Source organism: Helicoverpa zea, chromosome 18 (genome assembly GCF_022581195.2).
Source record: "Helicoverpa zea isolate HzStark_Cry1AcR chromosome 18, ilHelZeax1.1, whole genome shotgun sequence".
In the NCBI taxonomy this organism is placed as follows: Eukaryota; Metazoa; Arthropoda; class Insecta; order Lepidoptera; family Noctuidae; genus Helicoverpa; species Helicoverpa zea.
The window spans coordinates 524,959-550,142 of record NC_061469.1 but is presented as its reverse complement, the minus strand read 5'-3'; the positions used below and the strand labels follow the sequence as shown (position 1 = coordinate 550,142).

General features: G+C 37.1%; 1 protein-coding gene across 1 annotated transcript in view; it reads right to left on the bottom strand.

Moving 5' to 3' along the window:
• Window positions 1–20,890, bottom strand: part of LOC124638930 (ankycorbin) — an 89,919-nt gene extending 69,029 nt beyond the window's left edge. The window contains exon 1 of the mRNA XM_047176086.1: window positions 20,693–20,890. The gene's annotated coding sequence lies outside the window, so the exon portion shown is untranslated. The remainder of the gene's footprint in view (window positions 1–20,692) is intronic.
• Window positions 20,891–25,184: the final 4,294 nt, after the last annotated feature.

The following is a 25,184-nucleotide window of genomic DNA, read 5'->3' as shown; positions in this document are numbered from 1 at the left end:
ACGCCTGCAAGATATATTGCCGAACAGACCAACGCTTTTACGAGGTACAAGAAAACATTCTACGAGAAGGTAAGTAAATAGACACGTTTAATTTCTTACCATATATTGTTATGAGGATCATGATTTAGAAAGGTAATGAGCATGAATGTTGACGGATACAGAAGAATAGGGCGACTAAAGATGGATGGATTGTGTGAAAGACAAAATGGTTGCGAAGAGTGTAATCTCATGTCAGATAGAAGGATGTGGAAGAAGAAGACATGCTACGCAGATTCCAAGTAACAACCATACGTGGTCAGTCACATATGAGGAGAGGGTATAATGAAACACTGGTAGGGTTGACACATATTCTACATGAAAACATGTGTAACTTGAACACAAGAGTCATCTACTGTCTAGCCTCAAGTGGTGTACATTCGGATATAGATGGGTAAGTTCCGGAAAGAAAATGGTAGGGAGCATGTTAAATTAAGAAAATAACGACAAGTATTTTTGTTTTACGTATTCAGCTACTTGTATTAGGTCACCAATTCTTCAAAAACCCGCTAGGAGGGCAGAAAAGTTTTGTAACTAATGACTCTGGTATATTTTCTGTGTATAACGTTCGGATTATGTAGTCATTAGTAAGATATATAATTGACTAAAATCATGGATGTTACACAGCAATTCATAGCATCCAAACAGCTATAGGCATTCATCATAAATCTTCTGACGAAATCTTCAAAGTAACAATATTATTTATTTGCAATATCCATTTCAATGACCAAAAGTACCTGTATTTAATGAAATAACCCTTGAGGACCTACGACCTTAACACTAAGACCCGCCCCTAGTCCATCAATTACCTATGTTCTAGAACCTATGTGTTCTTAATGAAATATTAATGCTCCGAGGTGCGCACGTGTCGCGCCCCGCCCCTCGTGACGCGGCGGGTGAAAGCGCCGCCAATTACACCGAGTACTGAGCTATAGTGATTTGTCGGTATTTCTGATCAAATGGTGACATAACCGACTCTTTACTGGTATTGACAAAGTTGTTAAATCAATATCTCAATGCTTTAGAAACAAGTCTATAAGTTACTTATATAAGTGGTTTACTAAGTTAGGAGCAATATGGACACGGTAGAGGACAACTTTAAGAAGTTTGAGAGTTACTGCTGCATCATGCAATACATAAAGCAATTAATCGCATCTGTTAATGGTGATGTCAATTCCTGGAGGCAAATTGAGAAACTATGTAAAGAGGTATTTACTCTTCGTCAGATGGTCAGTTTTTAAAAGGTACCTCACCCAAAGGCAAACCATAATGTTAGTACATTTTGAAAATGGTGTAAAAATTTACATAAAAGCATGCAGATTTAACAGACCACAAAAATGCAGATTCGACGGCACAAAAACCCGTCTTCTCAGGCCTTAAATACGAAAAACCTGGCACCCACACGATTAAAAAAGCTTTAGAACACAATATTATAACATAGCACGACATGACGAGTGGACGTTACGCCGAGCCGTATAGAATTAATACATTCTTGCGCCCGCGCAGCCACAACGTAACCATCGGGAAACATCCCAGGACCGTTCTTAATAAGCTATTACGTTAGTGGGACAAGTCATAAAACATTTGGTACATATATACAAACAAGTATGTAGCTTGAATTGCTTTGGAGTTTCATTGCACAGTTGCAGCGAGAATTATGAAGTGAAAGCAAGGTTTATGTGCACTAAACTTTACCGTCACGAGAGCCGTAAAGCTTTAAGTGCAGAGCCGTCCATTTTATTAGTTGTCTAGATGAGCTTTCTACCTTCCCCGAGCTTCTTGAAAAAAGCATTGGAATTTAACCAACTTCATGACTTGCTGCCAAAGAAAATTTGTATATTTCCTTAAAAGGGTATTTTAGTGACCTTCTAACAGCTTATAACTTAGGCCACAACCAATACCTATCCCAGGTACTACGGACCAGAGAACTTAGCCTCCGGCTATAGCTTGCACCACGCTGCGCGCACGCAACTATGTATCGATCCATTCGCCATACATTGCCCATTACTGCGTAACGAAACATCCCACATTCAATACGCACCCACCAATGGATGCTTTCCCAATAAATACAGCCGAATAAAAGTCGAAGATGGTTATGGTACCAGTTATATTTCAAGGAAGGAAAGTAAAACAATAGGAGCCTACAACAGGTTTTTCATAAGAAATACTTAAATATAGTTACTTGTATCAGTAAGAGCTGCATACACGACCATGTTCCAGTCGATCGACTTAAAAAGCCGATGTAAAAGAGATACATTGCATTAAGATAAGGCATCGTTCGCGGGTTTTTATTTTCTTCGAGTGCTGATATGGGAATAAAAGAAGTGTATCAATGTAGATTTTATCAGATGCATATCTTTGGTAAGGCCGCCTACACAGCGGCGAACGTTTTCGACAGTCGTGTCGTTTGAATGAACTTGATTGTGATCCAAATACGAATAATTAATTGAAGATGAGTTTGTACTTACTTATAGTGTCATATTTAGAAGATTTTTTTTTAAAGTTTCAATAATAAATGCTTGTCTGACAGATAATAACATTCTGTGTCTTCATTGAGCTGTAGAAAGTTTTACACAGAAATCATCAAAGCTTGGCAATTCATATTCACCGCTGCCGTCATACAACACCGACTTTACAATGATCACAGCTCTTAGCTAGCCTGAGGCAAAGAAATCAAAAATTTTTCTGTATAAAACTCTTTATTCCTATCTCTTAAATCTACCAGGTTCCAATTGAATGCAATACTAAGTATTGTCGATGGAAAGTAAAAGAGTGCCTGTCGTCGACTATAGTCCAAGTACTCGGGCCACTAATTGCGGTACATTATTACTTAATTAAGTTTTAAATAGGGATACACAGAGGTATGCAGGCCTCTGAGGCCTCTCAATACGGATTTCGCAGAAATGATCGGAACATTATTCTTTGTCACATTTGGACATACTGCGTTCTTGGCACAATTATTATCATTTTTGTTTTTGAGAAAACCGTAAGTATGACAACCTGTCTTGTGTTGAAGTCAGTAAGATAATTTCAGAGCTACAGACCACGTTATATTTTTGTAGTAAAACTAAACAGTTTTCAGTAAAATGCTGTTATTTGACATGCCAAAAATTACACTATCCTACGCCATTATTTAGTAACATGCTGTAATAGCAACTAAATAAAACAAAAGACGGACAAAGACACATGGTATGCGAGTGCAGATATTTCATAAATAAAATATATCCAGTCTATTCATTGTGGAGACTAGACTCACGTCGGACCATTAAAACATTCAGGACAACATGGTATAAGGCACATAAACGACAATAATAATTGATAAATATTATTATGGGACACGTCTCGGTATTTCATTGTTTTATCTAACGCGCGTGCGACGAAATAGGAAGACGCTTAAGTGCTAATGTCGATGTCTTTATCGTTTTTATAATAAATCAGCCTACACTAAGTCATTTGTTTTGTATTTCAGACTTAAAAGAATGTCAAGACATAATCATTCCCCCGTTCTTATCTCTTTCTGGAGTCATCTCCAAAGTAACACTCTTTGCAGCTGTTATCATATCTTTCACACAATCCATCCATCGTTTAATGATAGCCAAGATCAATGAACAAAATAGTGTAACTCTTCAGTGCGTAAATCAGTTTGTAGCTAACAAATAATTCCAATTCTATAATCCTGTTTTTCAAATATTAAAAAACTTATTTATAAAAAAAATGAAAATTTCCCATAAAGTTTACCCAACAGTAACTAAAATATCACGCTTTAGTAAAAGTTAACAACTTTAAAACCTACAGTTAGAGTGGTTTCAGTAAGTTATCGAACAACTGCATATTTTCGCGAAGGCGGAGTGCAGTGACATGCGTTGACGAATTGCACGGGGTCAGTGACCCGCGCCGCTTGCGTCTGCGCACGTCGAGCCATTCAGGACCAAACGATGGGATTTATGAAGAATGTTGCTAGTAACATAATGTTTTATACGTATTTGTATACGAGTGGGAGTTTAACTGTACTTTATTTAATAATGTTTCATGGAACTCTGAAAATGCTTGGGAGATGATGATGGAACTTTGTACATACCTTCATTTATTTTTACGGTGGATCGTAAACATTTGTTTGATAGCCAAGTGTTGAAGTAATAAGTTAGTTTTGTAATAATTTCAGCCTCTTCATGGAGAAAAGCGGATGTTGAACTGCATAGGAGGACTTTTAGCCATAAACTTTGTTTAATGCATCTTATAGCGTTTTCCTATAGATGTGGCGAGAACATCATATCGTCCTACAAAAGCTTATGCCAACACATTAACAATTATGTATTAATTTATAGTTTTACAGCTCTCACACATAGCAAAAATTTTAGTCGGCTGATAATTTGATCGGGCTTATTAAATCAGTATGGAGATGAAACAGTGCGTACATTACAACGATTAGATATCTGGTATCAGACAGATAAAAAAACAGTCATCGCACAAACCTAAAACCTACGTGTATGTTTACCAGTAAGCCATTAGAATTTAATTAATTAAAACCCAGCAAGCTCCCTAGAGCAACTTGTTAAATCTAGACTATACACATTACTGCCTAGACTCAGACCTTGCTACGTAAAGAATCTGACACGCTTTCTTAGATTCCCAGATCGCATTGGAAACGATCTTCAAACCATTTATCTAGTTTTCTTTTAAGATTAATTACTTCCAAGTGTATGTGTGAACGAGTTTTTGAATTATCTGGATTATTACGTCCTAATAAAGTGCTACATTCAAGGATTATTAAGTTTCAAAACAAACCTCTAACTACGTATATGAAAATTTGTGTTTTATTTTGACCACGATTTGAATGTATGAACTCTATCTTTGTTTAATTTAATTAATGAAAAATCTAAGAAAAGACAGGATGATAGTGTAATTTTCCAACAGTAAGTGAAAGAATTTTTTAAATCGATTCAGTAGTTTTTAAGACTTTAGAGTACAAACAAAAAACAGTAAAACTTTGCTACAAAACGCATCTGATTGTGTACCATTTACCTTACAAGGATAAATTACCTTCCGAATTCAGTGCCGACATTATTTCTAGTCACGCACAGTTTAATAGCAGCCAGTCTAGATTGGGTCACCAGTCTAGACAGTAGCCCAGTCTACCTGTATTAGTTAACTTACGTAGTTTTTAGGATTCAGTAAACATAGTGTAAAACGGGACCGTATCACTAACTCATCTATGTTCGTTAATCTGTCACCAGGCTGTCTCTTCTAAACCCTAATATCTCATAGACATATATTTAGACATTTGAATTTTTTACAGACGATATATTTCACAGAAGTACTGAAAACTAGAATAAAATAAACATTTTAGGGTCCCACACAACAAACCTTCTTTTTATCGTTTTACTGACGGAAACCTTCATGCACAAGTCCGACTCACACTTGACCGGTTTTTTGTTTACTTAGCTATTTACGAGTAGGCGCTGTTATCGGCCATTTGTGGCACATTAGTCGAGATTGCGAATGTAACTGAACATGCTTCTAAATGCACCTGTTCCTGTGTTGTTTTTACCCAGATGTCTGAAGGAGGGTTAGTGTAAAATCTTTTCAAATTGTATAGGGCTGAAGAGTAAAACTTATGCCAAAACATATTGTAGTATGTTAAGGTCCCGATATATTATGAATAGAAAATTATGGAAGGAGAAAACATGCTGCGCCGACACCAAATAAAATTGGGATAAGCGCAGGAGGATGATGATAAGGCTGAAGAGTTTGGTTGATTATTTAATGTGTCTCAGGAACTACTGGTCCGGTTGGAAACATTATTTCATTGTTCGATACCCCATTTATTGAGGGAGACGTAAGGCTATATTTAAGTACTGAAATAACTTGCTAACAACGATCTGTGTATGCGCACCTATCTTTCAGTAAAACGGACGTTTGAATATTGATCAGTCATAAAATAAATCAGCTGTTTAAATTGATCGTGTCACAGCATCGAGTGTTCTTATTCATTGGATATTGCTTGATGTCTTGAAATTAACTGTCGTCAATAGAACTGTATATAATTTTTAATCTATAGTTAGAGGTTAATATAAACTATCGATACACTAATTATAAAGCTTATCAATTAAATTGTATGATGACAAAAATTCAATGTTTTTCTCGACAGTTACAGTTTTTCATCTCCGGTGTATTTGTATGGATTTAAAATCATACTAATCATACTAATATTAGTATTTATAAATGTGAAAGATTTTTTATGTATGTCTGTTATTCTTTCACGCAACGGCTGAACCGATTTTTTGGATATTTGGAATATAGACAGGTGATACCCTAGATTAACACATATGCTACTTTTTATTATAACACACCACGCGGGTGAAGCCGCGGGCGGATTCTAGTAACAAATAAAGTAGGTAGGTAATCAACGTAAATAAAAGCCCTTTACTATATATACTTCAAAAGTCAACAAACTTTTTTTTTTAAACTTCGAGGACCCTTTTCAGCCCCAACTTCTTAATCCCCCACGCCCGTAGCAAATCCCATGTAATCCCGTGTCGATATCAGTTACTTGGTGTGTAATATCAGCCGGTCACCGCACTCCTGCGCATGGGCTCACTTGTCTTATTGTTTCTGCGAGGCTTCCCGGATCAGGTGACTGCGGGCTCTTGTAGACTGATCAATAACTTGGGATTGGGTTTTAAGAAGGTTGGAAGAAACCTTAAGAAGTAAGTAGGGATTTACTTTAAAATTGGTTTTGAAATTTTAGATTTTTAACTTTCACTTATATTTTAAGGAAATTTTAACAAAAAAATAGAGTGGTAGGTACTGTTATATTGTTATTTTTTGGTATTTTAAATGTAAGTACCTATGCCACATTGATTTTAAATTAATATAATATAAAAGAATGTCGTGTTAGTTACACATTTTATAACTCAAGAATGGCAGAACCGTTTAAGCTGAAAATTAGAGGAAAGATAGCTTAGACCCTGGAGAAGGACATAGGATAGTGTTTGTCACCACCCGGGACGCGGGTGAAACCGCGGGCAGAAGCCAGTTAATTATAAGGGCTTAGAATCCTTTTATAATTTTTATGTGAAATCAAAACCAGGCTTGCTTAAAACCCTCAAGCATAGATTTAAGTTTTGGCTGAATGGAGGAATTTTTTACTCGATTTTTATCAAAACTTATAAATTGAATATTAACAATAGTTTTTTTTTTTAAGTTACAGTTATTTTTATCCGCCAATGCTTCAATTGACACTTAGCACAAACCGTTCTAGCCGTAAGTTGTAAGTCCAAGCCCAGCTGAGCTCCGCTAAGGCTCGCCGCTGAGCCGGTTTGCCGTAAAAAGGTATTTATTCCTCGATACCGATCGGCTTAGCCGTCGATTTATGTGCTGTAAGTTTATTGGTTAATAGACGATAGACTCTTACATAAGTTTACGTAAGAAGTGTACTTACGGTAGCGGGGTAAGATCATTTCTTTTTTGTTCGTATTGAGTCTTAGAGAGTACTTCTGCTCAAATTAGGAACAAGGAAGTTGGTAACAAAATTGTCTACGTAACTTTTTTTTTTATATAGTTTCTTCATCATCATCATCATCATCAGCCTATCGCAATCCACTGCTGGACATAGGCCTCTCCAAGTGCACGCCCCTGAGATCGATTTTCGGCTGCTCGCATCCAGCTCCTGCCAGCCGTCTTGCGCAAGTCATCACTCCACCACCGTGCCTGAGGACGTCCTACACTATGTTTGCCGAGGCGTGGTCTCCACTCTAGAACTCGTTTACCCCAACGGTTATCGATTCTTCGGCTAATATGGCCAGCCCACTGCCATTTCAGCTTGCTGATTCGGTGGGCTATGTCGATGACCTTGGTTCTCTGACGGATTACCTCATTTCTGATGCGATCCCTCAGAGTACATAGTAGGCATAGTAGGTAGGTAGTACATAGGAGTATATACACTTGAGAGCAATAAAATCGCACACCCTAGATTTTGACCAAAAACAGTGGATATTCTTAAAACTCTTTGGTTTAAGTAAATGAAAGGTATTTTTAATAAAAATACACACTTTGTTTAAAATGTCATGTAAAAAGAAATTCATTCAAAGTTTCAGGTAGGCACTACTTGCGCCCCTTCTCGCAGGTATAAAAGGGTCAGTTAAAGGTTTTTTCAAATCATTTGTGCACTGAGTTCTAACGTGATAACCCCTCTTGTGAATACATACGGAAAACTTTGAAAAACATGGACACGACACCTGCAGAGGCTGCTCAAGTTATAGCCTTGTTGGAAACTGGGCAAAATCAAAGTCAAGTCGCTCGACAGTTGAATTTAAGTCGATATTCAGTTCGACGTGTATACCAGAGGTTTCGAGAAACTGGAGGCTATATTCGGCGACCAGGATCAGGCCGCCATCGTACTACATCAGACCGTGATGACCGCTTTCTAGTGACAAGATCTTTGCGAAATCGACAGCTGAACGCGGTTGAGCTAGGACAGCAGCTTCGAGAAGTACGCAATGTCAGCATAAGTCGGTGGACAGTCAGAAGACGATTGTCTGAAGCGGGGTTGACTGCACATCGACCCGCAAATGGTCCGAAATTGACCACAGCCCACCGACAAGCCCGGCTTCAATTTGCCCGAGAGCATTTAAATTGGACGTTCGATCAGTGGAGGGCAGTTATGTTTTCCGATGAGTGTAGAATGACTTTACACGGCCACGATGGACGCTCAAGAGTCTATAGAAGGTCATCAGAGTGATTTTCACAATGCTGCATTAGCGAACGTGTCGCTTATGGCGGTGGATCGTGTATGTTTTGGGGTGGCATAATGCTCGATTCCAAAACCGACATTGTCTTCATTACTGGGGCCAATACTGGCCCTAGATCGAGAGGATTAACAGCCCAGCGATACGTGGAAGAAGTCCTCGAACATCATGTTAGGCCGATTTCGTGGCTTATGGGGGAAGAATTCCTACTTATGCATGATAATGCCAGGCCACATGTTGCTAGGACAGTTCGATTGTGCGATTACTTGGAAGACGTCAGTATTAACGTGATGGAGTGGCCAGCTCGTAGTCCTGATCTCAATCCTATCGAGCATGTATGGGATGAGCTGAAAAGGCGTGTTCGAGCAAGAAGTCCAGCTCCCACACATCTCCAAGCGCTGCAATCAGCCATTGAAGAAGAGTGGAACGGTATACCACAAGAGTTCATAATTAAGTTAATACGGTCGATGAAAAACCGTCTAAGAGCCGTAATTAGAGCTAGAGGGGGTAACACTCCATATTAATAAAGATTTTATTGAAAATGTATTGATTTGTTTCAATTCAATGTCTTGTCCGCTAAATGCAATAATCACAACTTTACATGCAAGTTTCATCTTATCTCCTGAAAGATCCTTCTGAGCATCTTACATGCACTTCAGTGGTATCGTTGGAAAGGTAATGAAATAATCTTTAAGTGTCCATTGCAATTTAATAATTTTTTAGCAATTATAATAAGAAAATCCAGCTTTTTTTGTTAAAATCCGCAGTGTGCGATTTTATTGCTCCCGAGTGTAGTATATAGTTTCTTATGTTACTTCTATTCTTATTACCTACTATGTACTTTCTAAGTACCTACCTATATCTTGGACACCAAAAGCTTATGAAAGGTGCTTATGAAAGGTGAAAGAAAATATCTCGAGGAAACCTGGACTATAAAGTCTGAAATCACAAACCCGCATTGAGCAAGCGTGGTGATTAATGCTCAATCCTTCTCCGTGTGAGAGGAGGCCGCAGCCCAGCAACGGAACAATAAAAAAGGCTGATGATGATGGTAACAGGCGACATCAAAATACTGCCACAAAAAATAACTTTAATAAACAAATATAAATATAAACTAGCTATTAATAGATAAATAATAGTTAGCAAGAATCACGGAGGAGAAAAGACTAGCGGACATGCCCTAACGCAGGTAGGTCACGCGCCTTCAGGTAGGTCAAATACGTCACGACTACGTCACGGCAGGCGTAGCTGGACACCGCCCATATACCGTCCTTCACATCTAACTGACATCTTGTCATAGTTGTATTTTTACCACAATTTCAACAGATTTTATTTGTTACTCGATTAAAACGATGAACTACAACTTTTCTCCTCCGTGGCAAGAATCCTGGCGCACTGCAGTAATTTAAGGGCGGCGCGCACTCGCGACTATTAGGCCAATTACACACGTAACGATTACGCGACTGTCGGCACTGGGCACTGGGAACTGGGCAATGGGCGTCGACACTTTTATTTTCTACCAGCCCTTTATGGATTACTATTTATAGGACTATTTTTGTACACAGCGTATTCCTTTTACGAGATCTGTGGTCCATTTGTGTTTTGTGGATGGAATTCAAAGTCACGTTTTGATAGAGTGGAATCAAGAGTTGACGAACTTTTAATACAAAGTTTCGTTTGGACTAGAAACCCTTATAGTACCCGCAGCAGTACCCGTAGTTTGTTTGGGCTCATAAAACAGTATGAAGATGAATGGCTTTGCGTCATGAGTAATTTGCCAGTATCAGACCGAATGAAAATCGAATCAGAACGACTGGAATCAAGACTTTCTTTAAAAGTAACTTTGCCAACCATCGGGTCAACCTTTTCAAAAAGAAAAGCTTAATCCACGCATAATAATCCAATATTTAGAACAACTTTCACGTATTCTTTAACTTAAAGACATCTGCGTTTATCTTACGTGATATCTATGATAAGCCTAAGTCACGCCAGCGATGCCGTGGGCTAACTACCTCAACAGACTACCCACTACCCTAGTTTCCATTTCCCCATTCTATCAATAAACTATAAACTACATTTATCGGATAATTTGTTTATTTTTAGAACTCCCGCGAGCATGGAACTGTCGAGGCTATCTCGATCAACGGTCACGCGATTTCCATCGATTATTTCGTTCTTGGTAGTTTTTTTATTCCGTAAACAGGTGTTTTGATTTGATTCGTGATTTTGTAGTGAATCTCGACCTGTAAATGATATTAAAATTCGTGATCTCATACAGTTTTAACAGATATTGGTAGATTAAAATGTACTCTGTGTTGGTAGCTTTCGTCTTCTTTTTCTGAAAAAGCTCTGCCATCTGTAGAGTTATCAATTACATATATGTATGTAATTTAGGTATTTATCTAGAAAGGTAAATGATAAATCACTGAACGGATTGATTTAGACAAATAATTGAGTTAGGAAATTAAGGAATACTCAATTCAGTACATTCCAGACAGCTTCCTACTTAAACACCTACCATAGATTTTGTCACCAAACGAGTCAATTACGGCAATGTCAACAACATACTCGCCTGCCCTTTGCCCTAACCTTTCGTAGGGGCGTGGCATTAACGTCGGCGAGGTATGTGATCTTACGGCGCACGCGCAACCAATCACGACACCTGTCATTATCGCTTTCGGTTTTTATTGGCATATTTACATAATTAACGCAACAGATCTTTAAAATATGGTCTTACTTTTCTTGGCATTTACAGAGTTTGAAAGTTATATCTTGAAGGGTATTTAATTATCGTTTGCAAACTGTGATTGTAAGTGAAAATATGTTACATTTCTCGTATATTTGAAGGGCCCTTCGTTACTTTCATGTTTTGGAAGTTTAATATGTTCCTAATGAATACATTTTAGATGACCTGTTTCTGTCTGACACCGTTGACAGTCTGAAGTCGGCATATCTATGTGCCCAAAATTAAGGGAATACCTGTTTAATTCATTGCAGAACTTTGGCGAAAGCTGAATAGTTATTCCTTTTGAAAATATTAAGAACAAAGTCATCTAGAATAAAAAAAAATAACGAGCCCCCATCACCTCTTCTGCCATTCGACATAAATCAACCGCGAAGTCCTGTGGTTCTTCAGACTTTATTCAGTCATAAAAATCAGCAGTCGCGGTCTGTGAGCGTCAAGTAAAAAGAGTATAGTGGCGCCCCGCGGTGCCGCTTGCTAATTTATCGTTGTTCGGTAGATGCTAAGTCGTACCGTGGCGTACTGCCCGGGTAGTGGTAGATCCAATTAGATCTACGCTGTATAAATGTGGTTCGTAATAATTATTTTGGATTTTTTTTTTATCATCTTTGTTTTTTCGGGCTATATTGTCCAGATTTTGAAGATTAAAGGCGACGCTTGTGTTGGACTAAAATAGTTTTGCTTGCAAATTGAAACCGTCTCCATTTAGCTAATTGAATCGTCCTCTAGTTATAGATACACATTACAATGAAAAGTTGCCTTCGCATTTCGAATAGCCTTACTATGTTGTGTAACAATACCTATCTAATAAACATACAGATTTCCACTGAAACTTTTCTACATTTGCAAAAAAATCGTTGTCACGTGTCACAATGTTCCGTTTTACTTCATCAGTAGGTAAGACACGAGAGCGGTACGCCACGGTACCGCGCGGTACAACTATTGGCAATAAATTGGTGACGCACGCGGTAACCTCTGCCCTTTATCATCAGCTCGACCAATTGGGATTCGTACTGGCTGATGTGATTTTTTGTCTGTAAACCGTTGTATGTAGGTCTAATTTTAGTAACTGTCTATTGGGTAAAGCATAATGTTGAAACGAAAAGATAGTTTTTAGGCAGTCTATTGAGGTCCATTATTTACAGAGTTTTTTTTTTGCCAAATTATGTTTCGGATTGATGATGTCGATCTCTTGTAATCTTGTTGTTGTTTCAGGGGTTGGGAAAATGTCTCCACTTTACACATTTGACACTTGGAAAACTGAAACAGTTTACGAACGTTCAAAACATTGTATATATCTGTGTGTTTTGCTTACTAAAGATTGATATTACTTCTAGTTCTATATGAGTAATTCTAATTCAACACATATGTAGAATATTGGGAGCAGCTGTAAAGCGGTTCTGTGGTCACACACATAGATACCACCTATACTTAACTTCTAGCTATATCTGGTGTCATTTGCGTAACATAGCTTTTGTCTGCCAAACGGTCTGGTGTTCTACCGCATCGTTAAACCATTCAAATGATAGCTTTCTCCGTAATCGATGGACTGCGCTCATTACAGCCACCATTGTTCTGTGAAATTACTAACAGTATCGCCCGACGGTGGTAATGGCCGACTTTATATTCAAATTGTGGGGAAAATGCCCACGGGAACTGCCAAATAGGCTGCTACAGATGTATTGCTGCGTGTATTTGAAGACAAGTTGGAAAGCTAATCGTAAATTATTTGTTAGTCTATAAATTTTGAGCTGTCAAAAAATGTCAGTCTCAATTATTATTGTAAATAGAAACGTAAAGGTGTTCCGTTTATGCGTTTCCCCGACTTTCCCTCAGTTTTGTTCACCTCGCACATGAATTATGGTTTAGAAATACCTAAATTATCAACTATTATTACTCAAGTCAAAAGTACAAGCCGTAATTATTCACCTTTGTGGAAAATTCCTCCCTGTAGGAAGGTATTCATACTTCTATCATAAACATTTTCCATTCCTAGCATTAACGAAAACAATATACTCACGAATTAAGTAGGTACTAAAGGTAAGTCGGTTGAAAAGAAGGACACAAAATATTATGATGATATAATATAAACTAGGTATAGGAACGCAATTATCGTGAGCGTAATTTTTGCTTCGTTATGTAAGTATAAGTATAGAATAAAAACCTTTTCATTCTGAAAACGTCTAATTTCAAAACGTAACAATCCTATAAACAAGCTATAAAATATCGCTCGCCTTAAGATCATAATCCGGGATGATTTCTCAATACCCGGTCGATAATACGTTTCATGTTTTAAGACCACCATTAATGTTTATAGTGAATTATTACCAAAGAGGTTGTACACTAATGAAGTCTTATGGGATGCCGTGGCTATTAATGGGTATTTTGGTCCAATATTGTGTATCATGGCGCATATGTTATGGAAAGTATGTGGAACTTGTGGATGGTATGCCTTTGTGTGGAGAAGGAAGAATTTGTGAGGAGTTATTTAAAGGAGTAGGTAGGTACTGGATTATGAACTAATTAATGATTTGTTCATGATACTATCATCACTGTACAATACTTATTGAGGACCCACTGAGTAAGCCTCCCTTCTCAGTGTATGTTAAGTTTAAACTTTATAAGCGAATGAGCACTGCTGTTATTTATAGAACATAGGTACATTCTGAACCTTCAGGATACCATCTCTCATATTATCTATATACGTACGTACATACTAAAAAATCTATAGTCAGTAGAAGAATTAAAGCACCTAATAAACTATGGTTTAAACAGCCTCCTAAAGTAGCACATAAATTAATAACAAAATTGACTCCCATACATCCAGCTCCAAAGCTCACCCATTCATTACCAATCCCTTGTAATCACAAACAAAATAAACCACAAACATGCCATCAGTATGGGTAACTTACCAACTCTAGTATCAGTTACATACGGTGGCTCGCTTTCTGCTCGACAGGTGTGAATACCGATAGTAAGTTATAATACCGCAGTAGTTGTGTCGCTTGTAAACTTTATGCTGTACGCTCATTAATGCTAGTGCCTATTAAAATTATTATGTGTAGAAGTGTAATGTAGTTAGGATAGGTTACATTCATTAACTTTATAGGTAAGCTGTAAAAGAGTCTTGAAAACCAGAAGTCGTCAAAGGTCTTTTGTGCATTATTTTTGTAGATCTCTCTCCACTCTTGGATAACATGAATATTGAAATAAATCAGATAACTTTTTAAAATTCTGGTCCAAGCATTTATAACTCGTCATCTCATCAATTTAGAGGTAGGTGTTAAAATTTCTACATAGTTTTTATTACTTGACGTTAGATGACTTGACGAGGAAATCTTTATGATCTCATTTTAAAACAGATGTTTCGTAGTTGAACGCGTCTTGTAAATAGGTAGATCATTGGCATCATAGGCGCAACTTCATAGCTACTTCTTCTCAATCAGGGATGCTAATCAGACACTTAGCTTTTAAGCACATTTCTACTATATAAACGTCTGATTGCTTGCTTGATCGAAATTTCAACATGCCCGTTCAACCATAATAAGAGGGAACCAAAACTATGTGTCAATAACGATGAAAGTAGTGTATCTTTAGTATCGATAATTTGGAAGCCCATTCCGATTCATCGATGGAATTTTCTCTTAATCGAAATTCGGTTTCGATCACCGAATCTGGTTTAATTAGATAACCTTTAATAAAATATTTTTTCTATCTTTCTACTGAATGCTATAAAAAACTGTGGTGTCGGACAAAACAGAAAAAAAACTCTTTACAGCTGTAGTAGATGCTTTTATTATATTGATTTCTTTTACTTTCTTCAAATGTATATTTCCTGTGTTATGAATAAGGTGACAACAAATGACGTAGACTAGATTCCGTCAAGTATTGATTAGAAGACAGTAAATATTATTGATCGCTCGTTCATAACAATGACATCCACTGTACCTACAATGAAACATAACATAAATAAAAGCGCATTATTTGATACATTTGATAAACTAGTTTTTGTCGTAAGCAACTTTGAAATACTTGCGCAGTTGCAATATTATTTATTGATTAATTTATTGTTACTGCTAGATTGAAAAATAGCGAATTTCTTAGTCCTGTACTACCCGGAGAGATTTCGGAAGTAGAGATTTATCAAAACACTAACTTCTGCCAGCGGTTTCACCCGCATCCCGTGGGAACCTCTGCACGAACCCGGATAAAAAGTAGCCTATAGCCTTCCTCGATAAATGGGCTATCTAACACTGAAAGAATTGTCAAATCGGATCAGTAGTTTCTGAGATTAGCGCGTTCAAACAAACAAACAAACAAACTCTTCAGCTTTATAATATTAGTATAGATTATAATGCTTGCTATATTTATTTATTTATTTACACCACTATCTACCATTACAGGTTTATCTTAACCTAATGCGATAGACGGGACACAATACTACAAATAATAACTGAAAACATATAGATAACGCCAATGCACAACAACATTAAAACATAAAAATTAAACAGGAAAATAGAACATACAATAAAAAATTATAGAGGCTTTAAAATTAAACATAAAAACAGACAAATAGTAGTAATAATAAAAACAACACAATATTAATTATTATAACACAAAAGATGCAATAGTTCTCTTGCGAATTCACCAAAGTTACACGTCAATACGTCTATCCTTGTATGGAGCACGTTTATGTTGACTATCGCTCTGATAATAGGCGACTTGGCCATAAGGTTAGTCCTGGCCGGTGGTGTGACCAGAAGTGGTGGGCTCCGGCGCCGCCACACATAACGGTCGGGAACACAAATGTTTATGCTACCCAAAATCCCAGGGTTATGTTCCTGGCCACGAATTACCTTCACCAAATACAATACCAGAGCGAAGTCCCGCCGCACCCTTAACTCATTATACCCGACCATGCCTATCACAAATAGCGTGGGGTACATTAGTGGGTAAAATGGATAGACCCCGTACAACTTCAGGTATAAATATCGAGTGAACTTATTTTGAATACGCTCCAACATGACGGAATATTTCACCTCATGTGGAGCCCATATGACCGCATTGTATTCTAACTGACTCCTGACTAGCGCATCATATAGTACCTTGATCGCTGTAATGTTGGTAAAGTGTCGCGTCTGCCTCAGCACAAATCCTAAATTTCTATAGGCCTTTTTACATATTTTAACGATATGCTCTCGAAATGATAGGTCAGGAGTCAGTGAGACAATCACGTACCTGAGTGACGCGCCGCATCGGAGTATTTTCTATCACGTACTCATAGTTTAGCGGTGTACGCGATCGAGTGAAACTAATTACTGAACACTTAGATATGTTGAAATAAAGCTTGTTCGCATAACTCCATTCCACTATTCTATCTATATCCTCCTGCAAACGCACACAGTCAGATTCATTCGTCACCTTTAGCAGCAACTTGAGGTCATCTGCGAATAACAAACAATATATGTAGGCATATCTTCGGAAGTTATATAAAGATTGACGCAAATTACGCATCATAGAAACTTACGAACCTTTTAAAGATTTCTTCTAACAACCAACTCTAACACGGGTATTGTCGACTTATATTTTTTCATGCAGGTAGGTATAGTTTTCCTATTTGCAACATCGAAATTGCTAAAACAAACACCCTCTACATACATAATCCAAAACAGTTGGTCTCTCCCAGCCCCGCAGCTGAAACAAGTACACTCTAGTACTAAACAAGAGATGTATCACAGCATCCGTCTAATTCCCGCCGCGGGCTCACTCACTGCATCTCATCGGAACATGGAGCTATGTCACGCACTCGTTTTGTTTGTAACCTGCAGGCTAGCCATTACGTTTATGAGAATATTTATTATAATTTTAGGTGGGTATAAAGCTGCATAGTGGTTATTTTTATATGCCCTATATTATAAAGAGTTTAATGATAAACACAGAGGTTTTTTTCCTAGACTTCTATGTAAAAAAAATATGTAGCGAGATTGTTTCGCGGAATTAACGCTACATGCCTATTTTTCCTAACATGTTATGTCATGGATTTCCGCAAAGCAACGCCTGATTCCATAATTTATTTAGACTATGGTATGTTCTATGGTCGCAAAATGAGTTGGAATGTTTAGCGTTCTAAAAAGACAGAATCGCTTTGATCACACACTTTCCATAATTGACAAATTATTAATCCAGCATAATAAATTGCCGATTTATACCTAATCGTAAATAATCAACTTATTAAAAACAAATAAAATAAATCTCGCGTCAAGTATAAAATATAGCAATCCTGAGCTAAGCCAAATATATCGATACAAAGCCCACCTCTATGCGCGTCTCAATAATACTGATTAACGATGTCGATGACAGCACATCTCTAGTGTTTATCTCGCCATAGAGCTAAGAATATAATTGCATAATTCCATTTAATAAATGCTGTTTATTTTAGCGGAAATAAACCATAAAATTGCGTAGAAATAAAATTATTAAGTACTACTAATTACAATTAACTGCCTCGGAAACTTGGAATTACATATCAAAAAACTTTTTACAAAAAAATAAAACCGACTCCCAAAAACACTGAAAAGCAAAAAAAAACTATTCTTAGGTGCATCGGCCTAGAAGTCGGTGTCTAATGGATGTAACTAAGTTTATAACGCCACCGACTTCTAGGCCGATGCACCTAAGAATAGTTTTTTTTTGCTTTTCAGTGTTTTTGGGAGTCGGTTTTATTTTTTTGTAAAAAGTTTTTTATTTTTAGCTTTTCAGTGACAAGCATAGTTGTCACTATCCGCATGTCATATCCGCAGTGGAAAGTTCTCATCAATACGAACAATATAAGCCCAAGCACGAGGTAGTTTACATATTCAATTGTCGAGTTCCCTCGACCTTCGCTGGTCTCCATCATCAGGTCAGCTTCAAACCTTCACTGTTGCAAAGGTCTCGTCAATACGAACAAAATAAGCCCAAACACGAGGTAGTTTTTTACACATTCATTGTTCAAGTTCCCTCGACCTTCTCTGGTCTTCATCATCAGGTCAGCTCCAAGCCTTCACCATTGCATAGTGTTATCAGACATGCGCCTTAGTGTCAAGTTTTTACCCTACGTATGCCTACGATTTTCGAAAGTTGCCCTCGATTTCTCAGGGTTTCCATCATCAGATCCTGACCTGGTGACTATGGGACCACCTGGGAGGTAAACCCTATCAAACAAAAAAAAAATTTTGCAAATCGGTCGATGCGTCTCTGAGTAATCGGTGAACATACATAAAAAAAAAAAAAAAAAAAAAAAAAAAAAAAAAAAAAAAAAAAGATCCCGACGAATTGAGAACCTCCTCCTTTTTGGGAAGTCGGTTAAAAAGCAGCTGCAATACAAGTAATAATTATAAAAATATTTTTTTTTTTTAAGAAAAATAATATGACAATAACAATGGCAATAGCTATCCATCCTCTATCATTATAATACGGATACGGATGTGACCACTGCACGCTTAAAAAACTAATAAATTGCTTGCAAATTGTATAACAATTGCCTTTTGTATTGCTACAGCGACTTTTTTGGCCGATATCTACGGGTTTTGTAGGTCCGTGTAGAGACTTAGTTACAACAACCAAATGTTAGATAGAAAATACGTGATTTGGACTTTAAAATAAACAGTGTGTAACTGTTTATTCTTATAGTTTAGTCTTTAATAAATTGAATAAGTAGTAGACCAGGGCCGTTGGTAAATAATGTAAGAAATGGTTTTCAAGGAAAAAGTCAACTTTGATTTCACGTTTAAATTAATTAAGTACTGAAAATCTCTGAAAAAGGCAACTTCGTTTTAAAAAGTTACCGATTCAAACGAACAGTCCCCATTATTAAGCCTTTGGCATCATCACATTTTCTTCACTTTGATCTCCCTAACAAAACCAGCTTAGCGGCATCTTTCACCACATTTACAAGCAACATTAGAAACTAATCTCTGTATTCTCACATTATATATCATACCTACATAGACTAGCTCGCCTCCAGGCGGCACTCGACTGATTGCCGGTAAATTGGCCGCTGTTGCCACGTCCGCACTCATTGTGAAAATGACTGCTTGAAGTAGTCGCCTATTAGAATGACTAATGTTATTCATAACGTTGATGATCTGTTGTAAGGGAAAGCCGGACTGACAGAGAGTAAAAATACTTCTAGGAAATATAGAAAAGCTCATCTATGTAGTTCAGAAAGATTTCAGATGCAGATGCAGATGCAGGTCCTATTAAGTTTCCTGATCTATAAACTCAATCAATGATGCTAATTTATGCTCCTTTCAGACATTGTCTTCACCTTCTACTCTGTATAAGTAGTTACCTCCTGAAAAATGCCCTAGATATAGCAGTTAGATTTGTAGTACATAATTATACAATATAGGTACTACAAAGGTAGGTATACCACATCAACAATAGATACCTTAACAGTACCGTACCTTTTTACGACCCACCAGTTCGAAATCCCCAGATTTAACAACCAAAACACGATACCCAACAATAAAAACCAGTTGACACATCACGAGCCTGACCTTAAGATGCCATTTTGAGGTACAAGCTCATATTCCAAGTGCAAATAAAGCCATAAACCCACTGTCGTGATCGACTGGCGTCCTACATAGACCTTCGTGACATTACCAGTGTATCGATCTGCCCTGGGCTTTATGAGCTTTCCCCCGTTTCTTTTTTTATTTAACTTTTATTGACAGTTTCTGGTATTGCCAATTTAGTTTTAAATGTCAGGCAGGCTATCAAATTAAATGTGTTCAAACGCATCCTATATAGAAAAATAATATGGTTAACTTGCATAGGTCTTTCTCGGTTAAGTTAAAAGCATTTGCAGTGAGTTGCGGCAAAGTATGTAAATAAGTTAATTACCTACTAGAAACTCTGAAAACAAATGAGCATGTAATGTTGTTTGAAAGCTAAATAAATAACTTATGTTACGTAAACTTTTTAGTAATAAGAAAGCTAGTTTTTCTTAAAATGAACATACTTACTTGGTAAATTTTATCCAGATAGACTTTTATCTGCAGTAAACTAGATAATTTATTAAACGATCAACAAACATTTTCTATTAAAAAGGCGCAGGTGCATATTTTAGACCTGTCAACCTGTCTAGAAATATCGGCAAGTAAAAAAAAAACCTGAAACTTACCCCAGTATTAAAACTTGGTATCCGGCCACTATAAAGTACCACTTTTCGACCATTCACACCATCACACCTCACTGTCACAAACACGGTCACTCTTTCAACCAATCCTACACTTTACGTGACATTTTCCAAAATCGGTTAGAAAATAAAACGATAATTTTAAAATGTATAGATCGTGCGCATTCGTGCGTCTCCGGCGGACACCGTGGGAATACAACCGCCAGGCTTCGCAATGTAGAACGTGCTATCTCCCTTACACATCGACAAATAACGTAATAACGAAAGGGATAGAAAATGTATTCTTCAGTACTTGTAGGGACTGCAAAAAAATGCAGCTTTTCGTGTTTCTCAAACGCTTTTCCGTGAAGTTTTTATCGTTCATTGTGTTATGTATTACGATTTTACGAGATCAATGACTGGTAATGTTAGGATCGAGGTTTTGCGTTGCCATAGTTACAAGATAATAACAATGACTAAAGAATCATGAGAGATATTATTGTTTTGACACATTATTGTATAGGTAAGATTCGATTTTTTCGATTTTCAGGAACAAAAAAAATATCCGAATTGAAATCCTCCTCCTTTTTTGAATGTCGATTTAAAACTACGAGTAATGCCATCAGAAAGGCATGCAAACACAGCCATTTTAAAATCATTTAAATAAGTATAAAAGCCAGCATAAAATTAGTGAAAACGTTCTCAAATTATGCATAATATGGCAAGGTGTTACACGGTATGTAATTAGTCCACATTAAGTTTTATGAGTTATGTTTAAGCAGACTGATGCCATTAATTCTTAGCTTGTGGTTATATCTACTGAGTAAGTGGCTCTGAAGACTTGTTTTAAGCAGACGAATGCTGGATACTTTTATTTTTGTCATAGAACTTTTGAATAATGGCATTACGATCACCACTTTCCTAATCGCTGAATTGTTATAATGGGGTTTTAGACATTTATGTTCTGAAACGATTTATAATCACTTACAGAGAAAATACAATATTAGGTAAGTATAACTTATAAATACATGAAGCCGATAAGCGTAGTGGTAGATATAAAAAAATTGACAACAATGACATTACAACTTTGTAACAATTTTAGTATACTCCTAAATGCTTTTTTATCTAAACAAAATACAAAGTTTTCTTCTAAATAGATAGCGAAAATCTCAAAATTTTCTAAAACTATTTTCTATTTTTTTGCTAGAATGTTTTCAGAGAAAGCTGCCTGTATAAGAAACAGTCGCAACTCTTTACAAAGTTGTCTCGGCTGACGTGACAGATCAACTAACAAATTGCTCGTTAGTATAGAGTTGTACATGTCCAACTTGATCTCTAGAAAGTTTATATTTATTTCAAATTCAGTTCGTGTCGGCGTAGGTATGCTGTAGGTATGATACGTGGGAGGGCGCTGACAGACAGACGAGATATACTAGATAGCTAATTTACAATTAGGTATGTAAAGAATCTAGACAATATAAGAAACAAGACTTTGATGTAGACTGATTTAGGCGAATTTGATCCAAACTATTATCTACATGTTTTTTGGTAGGTACCTAATTGGCCAGAAGCTTAAATAACCAACCAAGTAGGTTTTCTTTAAACTAAAAGACCTGTTTCTGAAGTTAATAAAATAAGAGTAATTTTTCAACAAAGGAATTACTTATTCCACTTGTGCATGATACTCGAAAGAAATAGGCACGGACCTAGGTTGTTCAGCCTAATCAAGCAGTCAACAATATAAAGGCTTTACAAGTCCTCAGACAAGTTATTACTTACAACAATATCGAAAGGGATCATAAATAAAATGATGGGCAGTGTTTGAGGCCATTATAGGGCCTGTCTTCAACGTTGATAGACAGGTTTCTTTATTTTAGGAGCAAGAGACGCCATCCGATCAGTCATCACTTGCGTGAGGTTGCAAAGAATGAATGTCTAGTGGAGCTTCGTAAGTAATATGACTTTAGGGTAAGAATCTAAGGTAAACTTGCATCTTATTGTAAGTAAGGTTTCTTGGTACAGGTTACTACTATCAGTGAACGATATCTTACAAAGATTATGTCGCGTTTTAATAAGATCCTAGTTGAGTTAATTAAGATTTTCATTGTAAGATGTACCTACTATTCGTTTTTTTTATGGAATTGAAGGATGGTGCATATTTACCTATTCTGAATCTTTTTATAATTAGGAGTTGGGACACTACGAATACCTAGATAATTTTGTCAAAAAAAAGTTTTTAAAGCAAAAAGGATGTCCATGTTTAATTACTTGGAAAACTCATCTACAATTTACTCAAAAACTAAACACTTTATTCACCCAATAGTGAATAAAAGATACCGCTGTTTCTTGTCAGTTAACGATAGGCGATAAATAAAAGAATTCTACGTAAGATCAGCAAGATATTGTGCGTTCGACATTAACATGGGTATCGGCGGCAAAATAAGAGGGAAGCCATCTTGGAAAATGGCCGCCGACCATCTGATGCACAAAGGAACTAATGAGAAGCGAATCAGAAATAAAGACGTAGTGGGACCATGAATAAACATGGCGGGATATTTATGTCTAGCTACTTACAAATGCAAATTGGTAACACAGCCTTTTGAAAAATGCGAATCTTAGGCCCTCTGCAAGTCAGAGAAAAGAGTAGGTAACTACTGAACTTGTTTTTCTTCATTGTATAAATTGCAAGCAACTGTAGGTATATTCCAAATGTTCTTTCTTTACAATACACTTTTCTTCACCATGCCATTACGAATAGTGAAAATAAATCGATGAAGTCCTAAACGACTTTTTTAAAGTCTAGACTTTTAGTATCATAGTCACCCTGTGAAATGCTGATGAAAGCTGCGGTTAGAATAATTTTAATGATATGCACAAATGCTGCTGCCATGTATATGTAACTCGTCAATGCACTTTGCACTCTCACTCATCAACAATGCGTTCAATCACTGACATGATAGCAATTAATGCAATATATAGGTAGTATTAAAGGATACAGGTACCGGAGCTCTTTTAATTGCATTTACTTGAAAGAAGTGGAATTCCTTTGAAATATTATAGGATCTAGGTACAACTAGGTACCTGGGCAATATCATAGACTATATTAGTCTATGGTAATATTATTAAGAAATAATTGTTTGCTTTAAGGCTAAGGCCGCGAAACTACTGAACGAATTTGAATTTCCTTCACTGTTAGGAAGCTAAACTATCCGTGATAACAAAGGCTATATTTTATCCGGGTGCGTCTTCACGCGCGTTGAATGAGACCGCGAGAAAAAGCTAGTCTAAAATAAACCAGAGCCAAATCAAAGTTCAAATATTAACACTACACAGGTATAATAAAGTTTTGACATCCAACTTTAATCCTTTCAACCTGACACCATGACAAGTGATAGTAATCCGACAAGCGGTCAAACATACCACGCACTGAACAGCTTGGGCTTAAACATTTAACGCTCACGTTACTCCAAATCTGTCAATAGTGAAGCAATACTGCCTTGTATATTAAAGCTGATGGTATGTTAAGAATAATGAAGTTCTGTTGTAATCCTGAGGGATTGATTCCCACATAAGAAGCTTGGGGAGTGGGATCCTTAATCTTAGCTATTAAATACCCAAGAGTAGAAATTCTGGAAAGTATTGAGATGTCTGTGTGTAGTATGTGGATGATATAAAACATACTAGAGGTATACATGGATAGCATGAAATATACATATACGTGCTAGACTCATCGTTTTGACTCGCATACCTATCTGTAGGTCGGGAAAAAAGTCGTGGTGGCCTAGTGGGCAAAGAACCAACCTCTCGAGTAAGAGGGCGCGGGTTCGATTCCAGGTCAGGCAAGTACCAATACAACTTTTCTAAGTTTGTATGTACTTTCTAAGTATATCTTAGACACCAATGACTGTGTTTCGGATGGCACATTAAACTGTAGGTCCCGGCTGTCATCGAACATCCTCGGCAGTCGTTACGGGTATTCAGAAGCCAGAAAGTCTGACACCAGTCTAACCAAGGGGTATTGGGTTGCCCGGGTAACTGGGTTGAGGAGGTCAGATAGGCAGTCGCTTCTTGTAAAGCACTGGTACTCAGCTGAATCCGGTTAGACTGGAAGCCGACCCCAACATAGTTGGGAAAAAGGCTCGGAGGATGACCTATCTGTAGGTATGGTTTGTGCCACAATGATCAGTAATAATAATACCTGTTAGGCAACTTGTCTTCTATCATTCTCACATTCACAGACCATAATTGAAAAAAAGAACCACATTTAAGATCTTTACCGCACCTACCGTTGACAAAAAACTACATACCGACACATGTACTCGTTCATCGGTACACTTTATGTAACAATGCATAAATTGGATGCGGCGCCGTGGGAACTGCCGAATGTGCCGCGAAAATATACAGCACGTTCGAAAAACGCAAACCAAATGATCGAATCAAAATTAGGATAGTATCCTAAGTTAAAGAGGCTACTAATCCTTAAATAAGGTATAAGAAA